This window comes from Pituophis catenifer, unplaced genomic scaffold (assembly GCF_029215685.1).
Source record: "Pituophis catenifer annectens isolate HBS135680 unplaced genomic scaffold, rPitCat1.0.hap2 SCAF_4, whole genome shotgun sequence".
NCBI lineage: Eukaryota > Metazoa > Chordata > Lepidosauria > Squamata > Colubridae > Pituophis > Pituophis catenifer.
This window is the reverse complement of record NW_027256884.1, coordinates 74,101,457-74,116,424: the sequence shown is the minus strand read 5'-3', so window position 1 is coordinate 74,116,424 and position 14,968 is coordinate 74,101,457. Positions and strand designations below refer to the sequence as shown.

The 14,968-nt window shown below is 34.7% G+C and overlaps 1 long non-coding RNA gene across 1 annotated transcript; it reads right to left on the bottom strand.

The window, feature by feature from the left end:
• Positions 1-1,247: 1,247 nt before the first annotated feature.
• Positions 1,248-12,899, bottom strand: LOC139317252 (uncharacterized). Its single transcript, XR_011600422.1, has 4 exons — positions 12,758-12,899; positions 11,593-11,838; positions 8,375-8,521; positions 1,248-1,268 (listed from the first exon to the last, which is right to left on the bottom strand). It is a non-coding gene; the product is annotated as an uncharacterized lncRNA (long non-coding RNA).
• Between the last annotated feature and the right edge of the window lie 2,069 nt (positions 12,900-14,968).

Genomic DNA, 14,968 nt, shown 5'->3' with positions numbered 1-14,968 from the left:
GTACATAGTAGCCTACAAAGTTAAGATGCAAATACAAATGTTTGGGGTTCAGAACCTACCATTGCAGTACACCTTGAATTACATTTTGTCATCAAAATTTGTCCCAGACACACATGCCACTCATTTGTAATGACCCGCAGCATTTGGAACACCAAAAGTATAATCAGAGATAGTGGTCTCATTGATATTTTACCCCTACGATTCCTAGCCCAGGATCAGTTTCCCCATTCAATCCCACCCATAATTCCACTGTAGTAAGACATATATCACTGCCTGCAATTCTGCGGCTGTTCTCAAATGTAGGCATAAAATTGATGCTCTTAAGTGAATCTAGCTGCATTCAGAATCATCAACCATTGCTTTTTAATGAAAGCAACCTGTGGTATGTCAGGGGTCTCCAAACTTGGCAACTTTAAGACTTCTAGACTTCAGTTCCTAGAATTCCCCAGCCAGCTGGCTGAGGAATTCTGGGAGTTGAAGTCTACAAATCTCGAAGTTGTCAAGTTTGGAGATTCCTGGTCTACCATGTTTTAAGGAAATGGATCATATATTGCGGACTACATAGCAGTTTTTGAATAAAATGAAAATGAAAGAAAATATTTTTCCTCTTTTTTTTCCTTCTAGAATAATCTGAAACCTGTGTTTTGAGACGATAAAATGCCTGGGAATCCCATGTAGACTCTGTTTTTATTTTGTTTTGTTGTTTTGTTATGTGCAATTCCCAGGCTATAATGATTAAAATTGGTGACATTGTGTCCTGTCGTTTTGAGATGGGAATCTCTATCCAAACTGTAGCATAAGCTCTAAAACAGACTTAAGATAGTATAAAAATGATAATAAATAATAAAAATAATTTCCTTCCCCCAATAGTAAGACAAAACACCCCCCCAAAAAAATTCCTAACAAATCATAAACTAGGAAAAAAGGGAAAAGCATTGATCTAAAAAATAAATGTACATGCATCATTTTAATTCTAAGCTACTGTAAGCAAATGCAATTAAATGAGGAATTCTACTCACAATGGAAAGCTACTCTATGCCAGAAAGTGTCTTAGCATGTGTCTCCTTTTGATGAATTGTTGCATTCATCAAAAGGACAAAACCAATACTTGTTCTTACCCTCTTCCACACTGATACGAAAAAAGCACCATGGGACACCAGGTGGTTTGCTCTTAAAACAGCACTTTCTCATTGCACATTCATTGGCAGAGATTTCTGGGTAGCCACAATCCTTCTGGAATTCCACATCTGCAGGACACATCTTTCTATCTGTTTTGAAAGTAAATTAAGTCAGGATTAGTAGGACAAGGCTAGCTGTAAATTGGTTCTGAATATGCTATATATAGTAGATACTACATGCTATAGCTGTACATACTGTCTATCTTGTTAACAACAATTGGGATGAAGCCATCAGAGTGTTGGGTGAAACCATCTGGAGGTGCTGTGTTTTCCATAGACAGATAAATGTTGCCCCCTATTTTATTAAAATTCGGATTCCATGAACATATTTACCATGGATTTCTCTGACTATAAAGAGACTGATTTAAAAACTCAATTTAATGTACCATTCAGAAGAGGAAATCTTCATTTGTTCTGAATGACCATTAAATCTGAAAAATAAATAATTTACATTATTTGTGTATTAGAATCATTTTGCAAATGAAAATTATATCTTTTGTGTCAATGTATATTATTTACCTATTATGACATAACTAAAATGACATAGATTGACTTCTGGCAGTGATGTCATTGTGCTTGGAATGATGAAAATGGAACTCCATTCTTGAAGTTCTAAAAGTCCTGATCTGGAAGCCGATTAAGGCACTATTGATCCTGAAGAGATCAATAGAAAAAAGAGGAGTCTTCAAGGACCTTGGAGAGCAAAGCAATCTCTCCGAAGATTCAGGAGAACCTCTTAATTCTGATCAGGAAAAAACCAGCCATTTTGGCTGGCCTGAAACACTGATACACCGAAGAGTGGGAAGCAAAAATTGAAATATGAGAACACATTGGTAAAGGATTGAACGAGAGAACAAAAGATCTGAAAGAGGTACAGCTATAGTGTGGAAACAGTGAGCGGAGAAAGTGTGACTCCAAACAAGTGGCAAATGACAGCCAGACGAGCGCCGAGCGATCAGTGTGAGGAGCAGGAAGTAACTCGAATACACAGTGACAGTGCAGAAAAAGAAGGCAGTGGAAAAGGAGAGATTTCAGAAGACATACCGGCAAAAGAATCATAAAATAAAAAATAAATGGACTATATAGAAGAAACGATGGGTTCCAGAGGGGTGAGCAACGAGAGTGAAACCGGAGAACAGGAGATCGCTGAGTGCCGAGAAGGGGTGAAGAAGACGAACAGGCAGCGGTAGCGGAAGCGGTATTTGCAATTAGTGTATTTGATTTTTTTACAACTAGAATTCGGATTTGAAAGAGAGCCAAACCGTAAAATCTTAAATAAACTTTAAAGTGACTGAGAAGGAGGACAGAATCTAGGAAAAGGAATCGGCGTGATCGACGATAGTCAAGAACATCGGAGACAGGAAACGGAGGACTAATTAACATCGGTGATTGGGAAGTGGGAGTTAAAATGAGAGACTCACAGACAAAACCTTTGGTTTAACTATAAAAAAATTATTTTTCCTACCTGTGGATATTTTGACTCTTGGATACTGGGATATTTGAAACAATGGACTAAACATACCAACTAAAAGAACACATACATTCAAAAAATTACAAAAATTAGATATAGATATTATAAACCTGCAAGAAGTCCACATTAAAAAGCAACATCAAAAATTATTAGAAAACAAAAGATTAGGAACATTATACACTGCATTAGCAGAACAAAAAAGGAGAGGGATCGCAATATACATTAAAAACACTTACAAGCTAAACAAATATACACGGACCAAGGTGGAAGGATCTTGATGATAGAAATTAAGACGGAAACAAAAAATATACTACTAATATCGATATACGCACCAAATGGAAATCAAAATGAATACTTTAAAAGAATACATAATACAATCAAAGATCTAGAGTACAAAAATATATGTATTATAGGAGACTACAATGCAATCACAGATACGGAAAAGGACTACAAGAGCAGTAAAAAGAATAAAACTAGAAAAAAAACACTCCCAGACACATTCAAAGATATGGCCCAGGAACTGCAACTACAAAATGTATGGAGGGAAATGAACAAAAACAAAAAACAATATACATTCTATTCTAACCCGCATCTTTTGTGGTCTAGAATAGATATGGCCTGGATGACCACAGAACTCAGGAAAGATATAAAAGAAATTGAAATAGCAGCAAATACATGGGCAGATCATAACCCAATAATAGTAACATGGAAGGGACACAGGAGACAAAAGAGGTGGATGATGGACAAAGAAATCATAAAAGATAAGGATTATGTAGATATGATTGAGAAAGAAATGAATATATTTTTCCAAATTAATATGAAAGAACAAACTTCACTTCAAAATTTATGGGATACAACTAAAGCATATATAAGAGGCCTAACAATTGCCTATAAAGCAAAGAAAAATAAAGATAAACAACAAAGGAAGGACAATCTATTATCACAACTCAAAAAATATGAATTGGACCTACAAAAAGAGCCCCATAGTAAAACGATTAAAGAAGGAATAAAGCTTACAAAACATAAAATAAATCTAACTACAACAACAGAAATAGCAAGGAAGATCAAACTGGCAAAACAAAATCAATTTGAACATGCAAACAAAACAGGCGTTGGCTGGCTTACAAACTGAAAAAAGAAAAGGAGAAGAGAACAATACATCAGTTACAAGATGAGGAAGGGCAAATATACCATAGGAACAAAGACAAAAGGCAAATAGCAAAAAACTTTTTTCAGAGTCTATATAAACAAGAAGAAATACGAGAAGAAGATATTAAAAGATATTTAAGTAAAATTAACATCCAAGAATTAAAAGAGACACAGAGAGAATTATTGAATAGTCCAATTACTATGTTTGAATTGACAGAAGCAAGAAAAAAACAGAAAAACAATAAAACCCTGGGACCAGATGGTATACCATCAGAATTTTATAAAATATGCCAACAGTCAATGGATGAAATTTTATTACAGGTGTTCAATGATGCACTTTTAGAAGCCAAAATTCCCCAATCATGGACCGAAGCAACCATCACACATATACCCAAGGAAGAATCAGATCCCTCACAAATCAAAAACTACAGGCCAATATCACTCCTAAACGTAGATTATAAATTATTCACACTAATCATTACACAGAGATTAAAAAAAATTATCAAAGAATACATTCACCCGGATCAGAATGGTTTTATTCCAAGAAGACAAATCAAAAACAACACGAGATTAATAATTGATGTCCTCGAATATTATGAACAAAAATCAGACAGACAACTGGCACTGATCTTTCTAGATGGGCAAAAAGCATTCGACAATCTAAATTGGCAATTTTTTATATTACATTTAGAAGCAATGGGATTTGGTGACAAATTTTTAAACATGGTTAAGAGGATTTATTCTACCCAAACGGCGAAAGTATGGATGAATGGAGAGATGACAAACCAATTTGAAATATCCAAAGGAGTGAGACAGGGATGCCCCCTATCCCCTCTACTGTTTATATTGTCATTAGAAATATTATTAAATGAAGTTAGGAAAGATAAAGAAATAAAAGGACTAAAAATCAAGAATGAGGAATACAAACTACAAGCATTTGCCGACGATATTGTATTTATTTTAGAACATCCAGGAATGAAATTTTTGGCAAAAATAGAACAATATGGGAAAATAGCCGGACTTAAAATCAACAAACAAAAATACTAACGAAGAATCTCACAAATACACAAGGAAAAGAATTAGAGGAGAAATTGGGAATACAAATAGTCAAAAAAGTAAAATATTTAGAAATCTGGCTCACCAACAAAGGATCAACAGTTAAGGAAGACAATTACAACAAACTGGCAAAACAGATAAAAAAAAAGACCTAGAAATATGGAGTAAACTGCAATTATCACTTTTAGGAAGGATCGCATCCATCAAGATGAATATATTACCAAGAATATTATACTTATTTCAAGTAATACCGATAAACCCAGGGAGAGCCTTTTTCAAGGATTTTAATAAAATGATCGTGGACTATATTTGGCAAGGGAAAAGGGCAAGAATTAAATTCTCCAGGACACACGAGAAAAAGGCGGACTAGGATTACCAGACTGGCAATTATACCATAAAGCAACGTCACTCATCTGATAAAAGACTGGATAGAACTTAAAAACAGACGGATATTGACAATAGAAGGGTTTGACTTACTGAAAGGGTGGCACACATTTTTATGGGAGGAGAGAGATAAACAGCATGAATACTTTTGGAGACACATCATTAGAGAAGCGCTCTTAAAGACTTGGTCAGAGATAAGAAAAAAACATTACGACAAAATTCCAGAATCGCTCTGAACGATGGAAGCGCAAATATACCCCAATGCAATGGACATAAATAAAATGAGAACCTATAAAGAATTATTGAACAATAAAGGAGAACTAAGATCGTAAGAAGAATTGAAAGAACAGGTTACAGGCATTGATTGATGGCCGTATTTACAAATAAAATCTAGATATAAAATGGACTTGACACAATTTGGATTTCAAAAAGAACCGAATGATTTAGATAAAATTCTATTGGGAACAAATGACAAATTAATAACCAAAATTTATAATTATTTATTAAATTATAAATTAGAAGAGGAGGTAGTCAAGAAAAATATGATTACATGGGCAAATTTTTTTGGTTATAATATCGAATTGGATAAATGGGAAAAATTATGGAAAGTAAATAGTAAACTAACAATGTCTGTACCCTATAAAGAAAACATTTACAAAATGTTTTACAGGTGGCACCTCCCTCCAGCGCGCCTAGCAAGAATATTTCCCAACACCTCCCCAGACTGCTGGAAATGTAAAATAGAAAAAGGAACATATTACCACATGTGGTGGTCCTGCCACAAAGCGAAACAGTTCTGGAAAATGGTTAAAAACCAAATAGAAGAAATCACAAGTCGGAGAGTACCAATGAAACCAGAAACCTATTTATTAGCAATATTTACAACCCAATATGAAAAAGAAATGCAATATTTAATTACTCATATTTTAACAGCAGCAAGAATCGTTTTTGCTCAGAAGATAAAATAATTTTAAAAGTGATGGAGTGCGCAGAGATGGATAAACTTACGAAAGGAATGCAGGAGAAAGAAGATACTGAATATTACCTAGTATGGCAAAGATGGTACGACTGGCTGGAGAAAAGGAAAATAAAATAGAACCAAGAACATAAAAAAAAAAAAAGCAAGCAAGAAAGGAAAAAGATAGAAAGGAATTAAGTACCAAATAAGAAAACAATAAATCAGAAAGGGAAATTAAGATATCATTATATAGGTAAAGGTGTAGAGATATATAGAGAGGAATATAGTTTACTGATGTGAATATCTAAAATACAAGTCGTAAGACTTAATATATGTTTATTTGTTGTGTATGTTGTATTGTCGTATTTGTGTATGTTGTTTTTGTTTTGTCTTTTAATCAAAATAAAATAATAATAATAAAAAAATAAAATGATGCAGATTAACAGAAATGATGTAAAAATTTAACAAAATGTTTATAAATGTGAATACCTTGTTTAGATTATTCAGATATAATGGACTATTGCCTGGATGGAATTTTTGTCTGCTGCATTCAAAATCCATTAAAGAGAGCATCATGAAACTTATATTTTATTATGTTCCATCACAGTAATTCTCAACTCATCTGAGCAGAAGGAATAAGAACTAAAAATATTGTGGCAGTTAGAAGTAATAAGTTTAATGAAATATGTAACAAATCACTGAGAAATTCAAAACAAAACTTTATATTCTTCATAACATGTGTTGCAAACTATGCTGTGTTGTTTAGGAGATCATTTCAGAAATGTGTTGAAGTATTTAAATGTCCCACCTTAAGGAACCACTGATTAATAACTCATCTAACTGGGCTTGTATTGTAATGATTGTCAAAAGCAGTTGGGTTCTGTTACTTCCCAAAAAAAAAACTTTATCATATAGCTGTGTTACTTTTAAGCAATGTTCCAAAAAAATACCTCTTATCCAGAAATTACTAACAGCCAAGAAAATTATTTATTTAGCAGACTATAACCTCTAACGTACATGAAATAATAGGGTAAGAACAAATACTATATTCAGACAAAACCTAGTAATCAATGTGTTCTAATAATGAAAATTGTAATGAAAATTACAGTGGCCTGACATAATAAAGAATGCCAATAGTTCAAAATGCATTACAACACTTTTAAGATGCTGACTCAGATTTAAGTAGTAGAACTGCCCATGGCCTCCTGCTTCATTTCTCTTTCAAAAGGTAAAACCAGCTGTGCATGTTTCAGTAGCATTCAAAATGTAATGTATAGCTTTTAAGAGTTCTCTTGATGGATCTTGATTGTAACAATTCAATTTTAACTAAATTTTATTGTCCTGAACAGTGGTTGAGATTTATTCCAAATGAGAGCTTTGAAAATGAAAGTGTGGGAATGTAACACCTGTCTGTAACTCTTTAAAGCAGATATGTGGCAGCCACAACTGTACCATCCAAGAAAAGATATGGCTACATTAAAAAGTTATAACCAGGTGTTACATTTGTAGTCTTCCACTGAAACTCCTGGAGTTAAATCAAAAGTACTACACAGATCACATTTTTTGCTTAAGAGTTTTTGTTCAAGCAGCCATCTTTAATTATCACAAATTTGCTTAGATACTTTATATAGATCTATTTAGATCTATTTACCTTTCTGAACTTCAGCTGTCTCTATTTGTGACCTCACTTCTTGATAAACTACCAATTAAGAGTAGATTGGAATATTGATTTATATACTGTATAATTTGGATAACCTTTCAGTACTCCAACTAACTTTCAAATTTGCCTCTACTATCATTGAAAATAGATATTATTTTGAGATAATACCTTTCTATAGATATAAAACATGAATTTGGGGGTTTGGGCCACATTGAGAGAAACTTTCTATGTTTGTTTTGATAAAAATGAAACATGTCTCCAACTCTTATAGTTATAAAATGGTTATAAGATATAAAGAAACCATCTCTCCAGAGTCCAGTACTTCTCTGTTTCTCTTGAGTCTGGGTTACTCTAATTGGGTACAATTAAAAAAAAGAACCTGTGATATTGTCTCACTACTACCGCCAGCAAGATATCTGTTACCTAGTTCTTCCTGATGAGAGGCCTTATCTATTCCATTAATTTGGATATCATTTAAGAACTGGAAAAGTCTTTTTTTTATCACAGAGATAGATTACATTTTGGAGGAGTTGGTTTGAAGCACCAAGGGACTCCTGGGACTGTTGAATTGAAGCAACATCCTGAATTTTCGCATTTCTGGGGAGTGATCCCAGGAGGTCCACAGTTGGATCGTTTGTGGGGATCAACGTCACATCGGCATTTCGCTGTCAAAAGACAAAACTCCTGGTTATCCCATATTAACAATGTATGGCAAATGATTTTTTTAGCTACCACTATGGAAGCCAGCATCATGTGTATCACAAAAAGAACATTGGAGCCCTATTTTTATAAAGATGCAGAACTTTATAAATACAGAAAAAGTGTCTCCTCACTTAAACCTTTGACAAGTGAGCAAGTATGCTGCTCACAATTCCCATTTTTAAACACTGCTGTGAAAGATTAATATAATAATTGGCTACTTCATGGTTAGTTTCTTTTAAAAGACACCTTGTGAATGGCACATTGCTCCAGTCTGTTAGCAGAATCAATCCAAACCAAGTTACTGAGCTAATACCTTGTTGCTGAAATAGTTTAATAATTGGGTGCTATTTTGAATGTTTTGCCATTGACATACTTATCCAAAGATGTACGTTTTAAGAACATCGGTGTTGCCTCTTCAGCTTCATCTTTTTGGATTCAGTCGTGCTGGAAAGCTCTTAAACCAAAAGCAATATTATACCAAACCACATGGCTGTTAAGTTTTAATGCAGCCTTCCTAACCTACTGTCATCTCCATGTATTGAGCCTTCATGCTGTCCAAACAGCATGGTCTTTGAGACCAACCTATGAGACCAAACCTATGAGTCCAAATTAGAAGAGATGTTGGATCATAAGAATGTTCTCTGTGGAGGAAGCAAGAACTCAAAGGATCAAGTGCTGGAATCTCTCTGCATCATCCTTTTCACTGGATATGTTGAATGACAGGCTACAGCAGGGGTGTAGCTTGGTAACTTATGTTTAAAATTTTTATACTGTAAAGCATGCACGCATAATTTAATCCTTAACTCAGCCTTCCCCAACCTTTCTGGCTCAACGGTCTGCAGCAGCAGAGGCAGTAGCAGGAGTGGGGAGGGCATGGTTTCACGTGTGCAACCAAGCTCCTTTGCCTGCACAAATGAAGCTTTGCTCACCCGCCTGTCACTTGCTCAGCCTGGTTCCCCACAGACCGCGGACTGGTAGCAGTCTGCAACCCAGGGGTTGGGACCCCTTCCTAACTGATTAATGACTGTCTAATCTATAAGGCTTAGCAATAGCAGAAATAAAATTATCTAGAAGATTAAAATATCAGCAATGAGTTAAAACCGTCTAAATATTAGGTGAGTTAAATATCATATTTAGTGTCTTCCATGTACTGAAACATTGCAGCAAAATGAAAATTCTAAAGCAGAGGTCTTCAAACTTGGCAGCTTTAAGACTAGCTTTAAGCTATGCTGGTTGGAGAATTCTGGGAGTTGAAGTCCACAAGGCTTAAAACTGCCAAGTTTGAAGACCTCTGTTCTAAAGTAAAGTACTTACATGGAGCTGTTACCCCTTCAAGCAGTACGCTGCAACCTAGAATTAAAATAACAAGACATAACCAGGCCCTTTTCTGATTCTTCATAGCATACAACTTTGCATTTGGATCAAAGAGAGTATTATGTGGATCTTATCGAGCTTATTTTATATCATTATGTTTGTGTACTTCATTCAGATAACAAATTTCCTGTAAAGCTCCACCTCAAGTAATTAGAAAATGTAATTCAGATTTTTACTAGATATGTGGTGGAGGTATCTGGATAATATTTGCAAAGGGAAAATAATAAATGATGTCAGACAGATGTTTATATTAGCCAAGATTGGGCCATTAGCCAACTGTCAAATATTAAACAGTTTCAGAACAAATAAATTTTAGAAAATTAAGAAGGCATGCCTTTAAAAAAAAAAAAATCCCTCTGCTTCATCACCAATACATATTTGCTAAAAAGAGCTTTTATTCCATTTGTGTTTCAATCCAGATGCTGCTTAACAAAATTTTCTACTCTGTACTTTCTGGTACTTTCTGCTGGCTAATACAAACTTCTCCCCAATATGGAAATTGCCTCTCAGGTATGAATGTAGATTGAGTAACATCCCATTTTTCATTTGCTTATTCAAAATACATTTTTCTCCTCAAATGCACTCACAAAAATTAGGAAACCTTTCTTTAAAAGTTAATTTAAATCTAAGAGGAAAAATATATATCCTTAAACACTAATCCCAATATCAGAACCAATTAAAATTGAACTAAATAAAGCAACAGAAGTCATGGAAAGAGTCTGGTTTCTTTAAGTCTGGATACTGAAAGAATTGGGACATGACAAGTTTCAGATGGTATGAAGTTCCCATGAAGACTTGCTTTTATGTTGATACTAATCTGGAAGAAAACCAGCTTTGATTTTCTTAAAAGCTAAGCATTCAGGGGTGGGTGACCTTTAAAATACATAGAATTCAAGCTAATTACAGGTAGTCCTCATTTAGTGACCACAATTGCGACCAGCAACTCAGCTATTAAACAAAATGATTGCTAAGTGAAAACATGACTATAGTTTTAATTCAGCTTTCCTTTGTTTTAGAAATTTAGAATTTAGAAGTGTCATAAATGTGACGATTAGTCACAGAGTTACTTTTTCCTCACTGTCATAACTGGAAACAGTCACTGTATGAGGCTAAATGAGGGCTACCCATATAGCTTTAAAGTATAGAGAATTGCACCTAGAATTGGAAAGATGTTCGAATGGGGTAAGCATGGTTGTATTTTCTCTGTTCTTATTTAAAAACCTCGTTCCCATATTTTGGGCCACCTATATGGCTAAGATATCCAAGGATACCTTTGTGTACATGGCTTTACAGCTATCTATCCAAGAAGTGGCAAGAGTCTATCATCAGTGTGTTATAGAAATGGCCCTATTTAATCCAACAACCAAAGCTGAAATAATGTCTTTAAATCTGTGCATTGAATACAAACCTTAATGTACTTTCAAATTGTTTATTTTGAATATTTAGTTCAGATGTACTACATTTAGTGAATTGTCTATTATTTATAATTCGGAATTGTGCAAAAATATGAAATTGCTGTTGATTTATTCCTTGATAATTCTAGTAAAGATGCTACAGTTCTTCCTTCTGAAAAAGTGAGATGAGAAGCAGAATATTCTCAAAATATCAAACAGTGAACATTTACTATAATAATACAAAGAGTATGAGCACATCTACATACTAATGTTATGTCAATTGGCCTTCATTCTGCAAGCATTTCTTTAAACAAGCCACATTTCTTTCAATGTTGTTCTTCAGAGAGAATAGTTTCCTTGTTTTTCATGTGGATGGAAACACCAGGGGACCGTTTTGGCATACTGGTAATGTTCATAGCAGCATCCTTTCGCCATGCATTCATCAGCAGAGATGCCAGGAGCTCCACACGACACTCGTTTCTTGGGTGCCATTCCACATAGCCTTGCAGGTACTTAAAACAAAATTACAGTAAAGAAGTATGATCTTGATGTCTTGGAATATTTTCTCTTGGTGATAAAGCAGTATAAGAACAATGAATGTAGAAAAACAATACAATTCATCTTAGTGGAAAGATCCCACACCTCAAACAAAGACTTATTGGTATTATTATTATGATTATCATTACACTGTTGCTTTGCATGTACACCGAGAGCTTCTGCACAGGAAAGAAATTCCTTGTGTGTCTAATCATGCTTGGACTAATTCAGTATTCTATTATTCTATTATGAATTAATTTATATATTTATTTATAATATTTCTTTGCTCCCTTTAAGACAGAAGTCTGCTATGGCAGCTTTCAGGGATAAAACCATTCTATTACAGAGTCATACTATAATACTATAATAATAGGCAAACAATGCTGATAAGATAACAATTAAAATTATTAAACTTATCAGGGCTGCTTAGCAAGCTACTACAACTATACTTCTTCCTCATGGAACTCAGCATGCTTCCAGGAAAGTCAAGACTCAGTTTGATTAGATAAGATATTTTATTGCAAATATGACTGACGTGAAGACAACAAAAATCCACTTCTGAACAGCCTAAAAAAGAAAAAGAAAAAGAAAAAGAAAAGAAACTTCTCTTCTCCCCTCCCCCTCACATCTACATCTACTCCAAAGTATAATTGCTGAGTTTCTGCCATTCCTTGGTTGCAGCAAACTCTTGCAGTCCATTTATCACACTCACTTGTTGATGGCATCTGGTTTTTGTTTACAAAATTGGTCCTCTCTGGTCCCAAGTGGTTCGTTCCCCACTGTCTCGACTCCATCTCTCACACCTTCTAGCCACTCCTAAATGTATTCTCACCTCAGATTGATTTTCTCTCTTTCAGTTTGAGGTAAATGTGGCTCCCATGGTTGGATACTTGCCTGTGTCCGACAGAGGATGAAAGCACCACCGGGTATTAATGTCATATGAATTGAAGCAACATCCCTTTGCTTGGCATTCCTCAGCGGTGATGCCTGGGTAACCACATTCTAGCCTTGCACTCCCTTCCATTACACAGTGTTGAGAAGCTATTCAGAAAAACGAATCACATTACATAATAAAATCATTCTTCTTTATATTTTTCATTTAAAAATAAAATAAAATAAAATAAATCAAGGATAAGCGTAGAGTGGACAATCTTTGAAAACATTATATGAATAAATGCTTAGTGAGGAAACATAAGAAAACTTAAGCTTAAATAAACAAAACAAAACCCAAGAATTCAAGTAACAGAAGTCCTCTTCTGGATGGGCTGTAAATTCTGGTTTTTCTCCAGTATAACAAACTAAAGAGATGGCTGCTTTGGCTTTCACGATGAAGCTGTTATATACATGCAACTTCTTTGGGGGTGTCAGCATACTTTTACCAGAAATTGAAGTAATAGACTTGTGAGGTGGTTTTGCTTCTTTTTTTCCCTGTGTTTTATTATGTTAATATAAATCTTGACACCTTATTTTATTTCAGTGCAATGATATTTATATAATATGCTAACAGTATTAACATTGATTGTTCTCACTGTCAGAAAATTTCTCCTTATTTCTAGGTAGAATTTCTCCTAGATCAGTTTCCATCCATTATTCCTTTTCTGGCCTTCTGGTGCTTTGGAAAATAGCTTGACTCCCTCCTCTCTGTGGCAGCCCCTCAAATATTGGAACACTGCTATCATGTCTCCCCTGGTCCTTCTCTTTACTAGACTAGCCAGGCCCAGTTCCTGTAACCGTTCTTCATATGTTTTAGTCTCCAGTCCCCTAATCATCTTGGCTGCTCTTCCCTGCACTTTTTTTAGAGTCTTAACATCTTTTTTATACTGCATTAAAACTGAATGCAGTATTCTAGGTGTGGTCTTACTAAGGCTTTTTAAAGTGGTATTAGTACCTCACTTGATCTTGATTGTATCCCTCTATTAATGCAACTTACTTCATTGGCTTTTTTGGCTGCCGCCACACACTACTGGCTCATATCTAACTGGTTGTCCACTAAGACTCCAAGATTCCTCTCACAGTTACTGCTATTAAGCCTGGTTTCACCAAGTCTATATGTGTACTTTTGGTTTTTCTTCCCTAAGTGTAAGACTTTACTTTTCCACAAATCTGCTTGGCAGAAATGCTCCTTCTTTGCAAAGTGTGCCAGAAAAAGAAAATACTCTTGGAAAAATTCACCCTACAGTATTAGGAGAAAAGAAAAAATAATAATTAACATTCTAGGAAAACACTCTTCAAGTAAAATAAGTTTTCTTGTAAACTTTCACCAAAGTGTCATCCCAGGTATTTCCACAGTTCAGCTCCTATCATTATGAAGTTCTTTCTAATATTCAGGGGAAATTTATCCCCACCATCTATAATTTAGGCCTTTAAATTTAATTCTGTCTTTAATTCAGGAACAGCAGAGAATATAGAAAGTTATTTAACTTCCATATGACAAGCTATTTAATATTTAAAGAGTGCTATCATGCCACTCCCTAACTTCCCTTCTCCAACCTAAATCTAGTCAGCTGTTTTAACCTTTGCACAGGCATCCTTTGCCAAACGTCTTAGTATCTTTATTGTCCTGTGGAACCATGCAATTTTGTCTATATTTTTCTTGAATTGGGGCCTTCTGATTGGAAATGTTTCCACTTTCCTCCATCCTAATCAATCTTATTTAGTGAGCTGACTAGTACAGCATAAAGTGAAACTATTGTTTCTGTAGCAAGTAGTTTATGAAATTGTATCGCTACAGATTTCTATCTTGAGAATTAATACCTGTGGGAAAATCTTAATATTTCCATATCCACATATAAACTCACTGCACCTGCCCCCACCCTTTCCAAAACAAATTCATCTGACCCCGCCCTATCCCATAATTTAAAAACATATTTAAAAGCTTAATTATTTTAAAGTTCATTTGATACTACACCGCACTTCCAAAAAAGAAAACAGAATAAGTCAAAGAAACACATAAAGATTTTAATCTTACTTAAACTGTTGAGAAGCTAGAGATATCTGACTTGACTCTAGTGCCTGCAGATATGGATGCAGATAATGCAGATACTGCATTTCCTGTCTACTTAGGGCCCAAGTATTAATTTTGCATAATGCCTCTTAGTCTGTGAA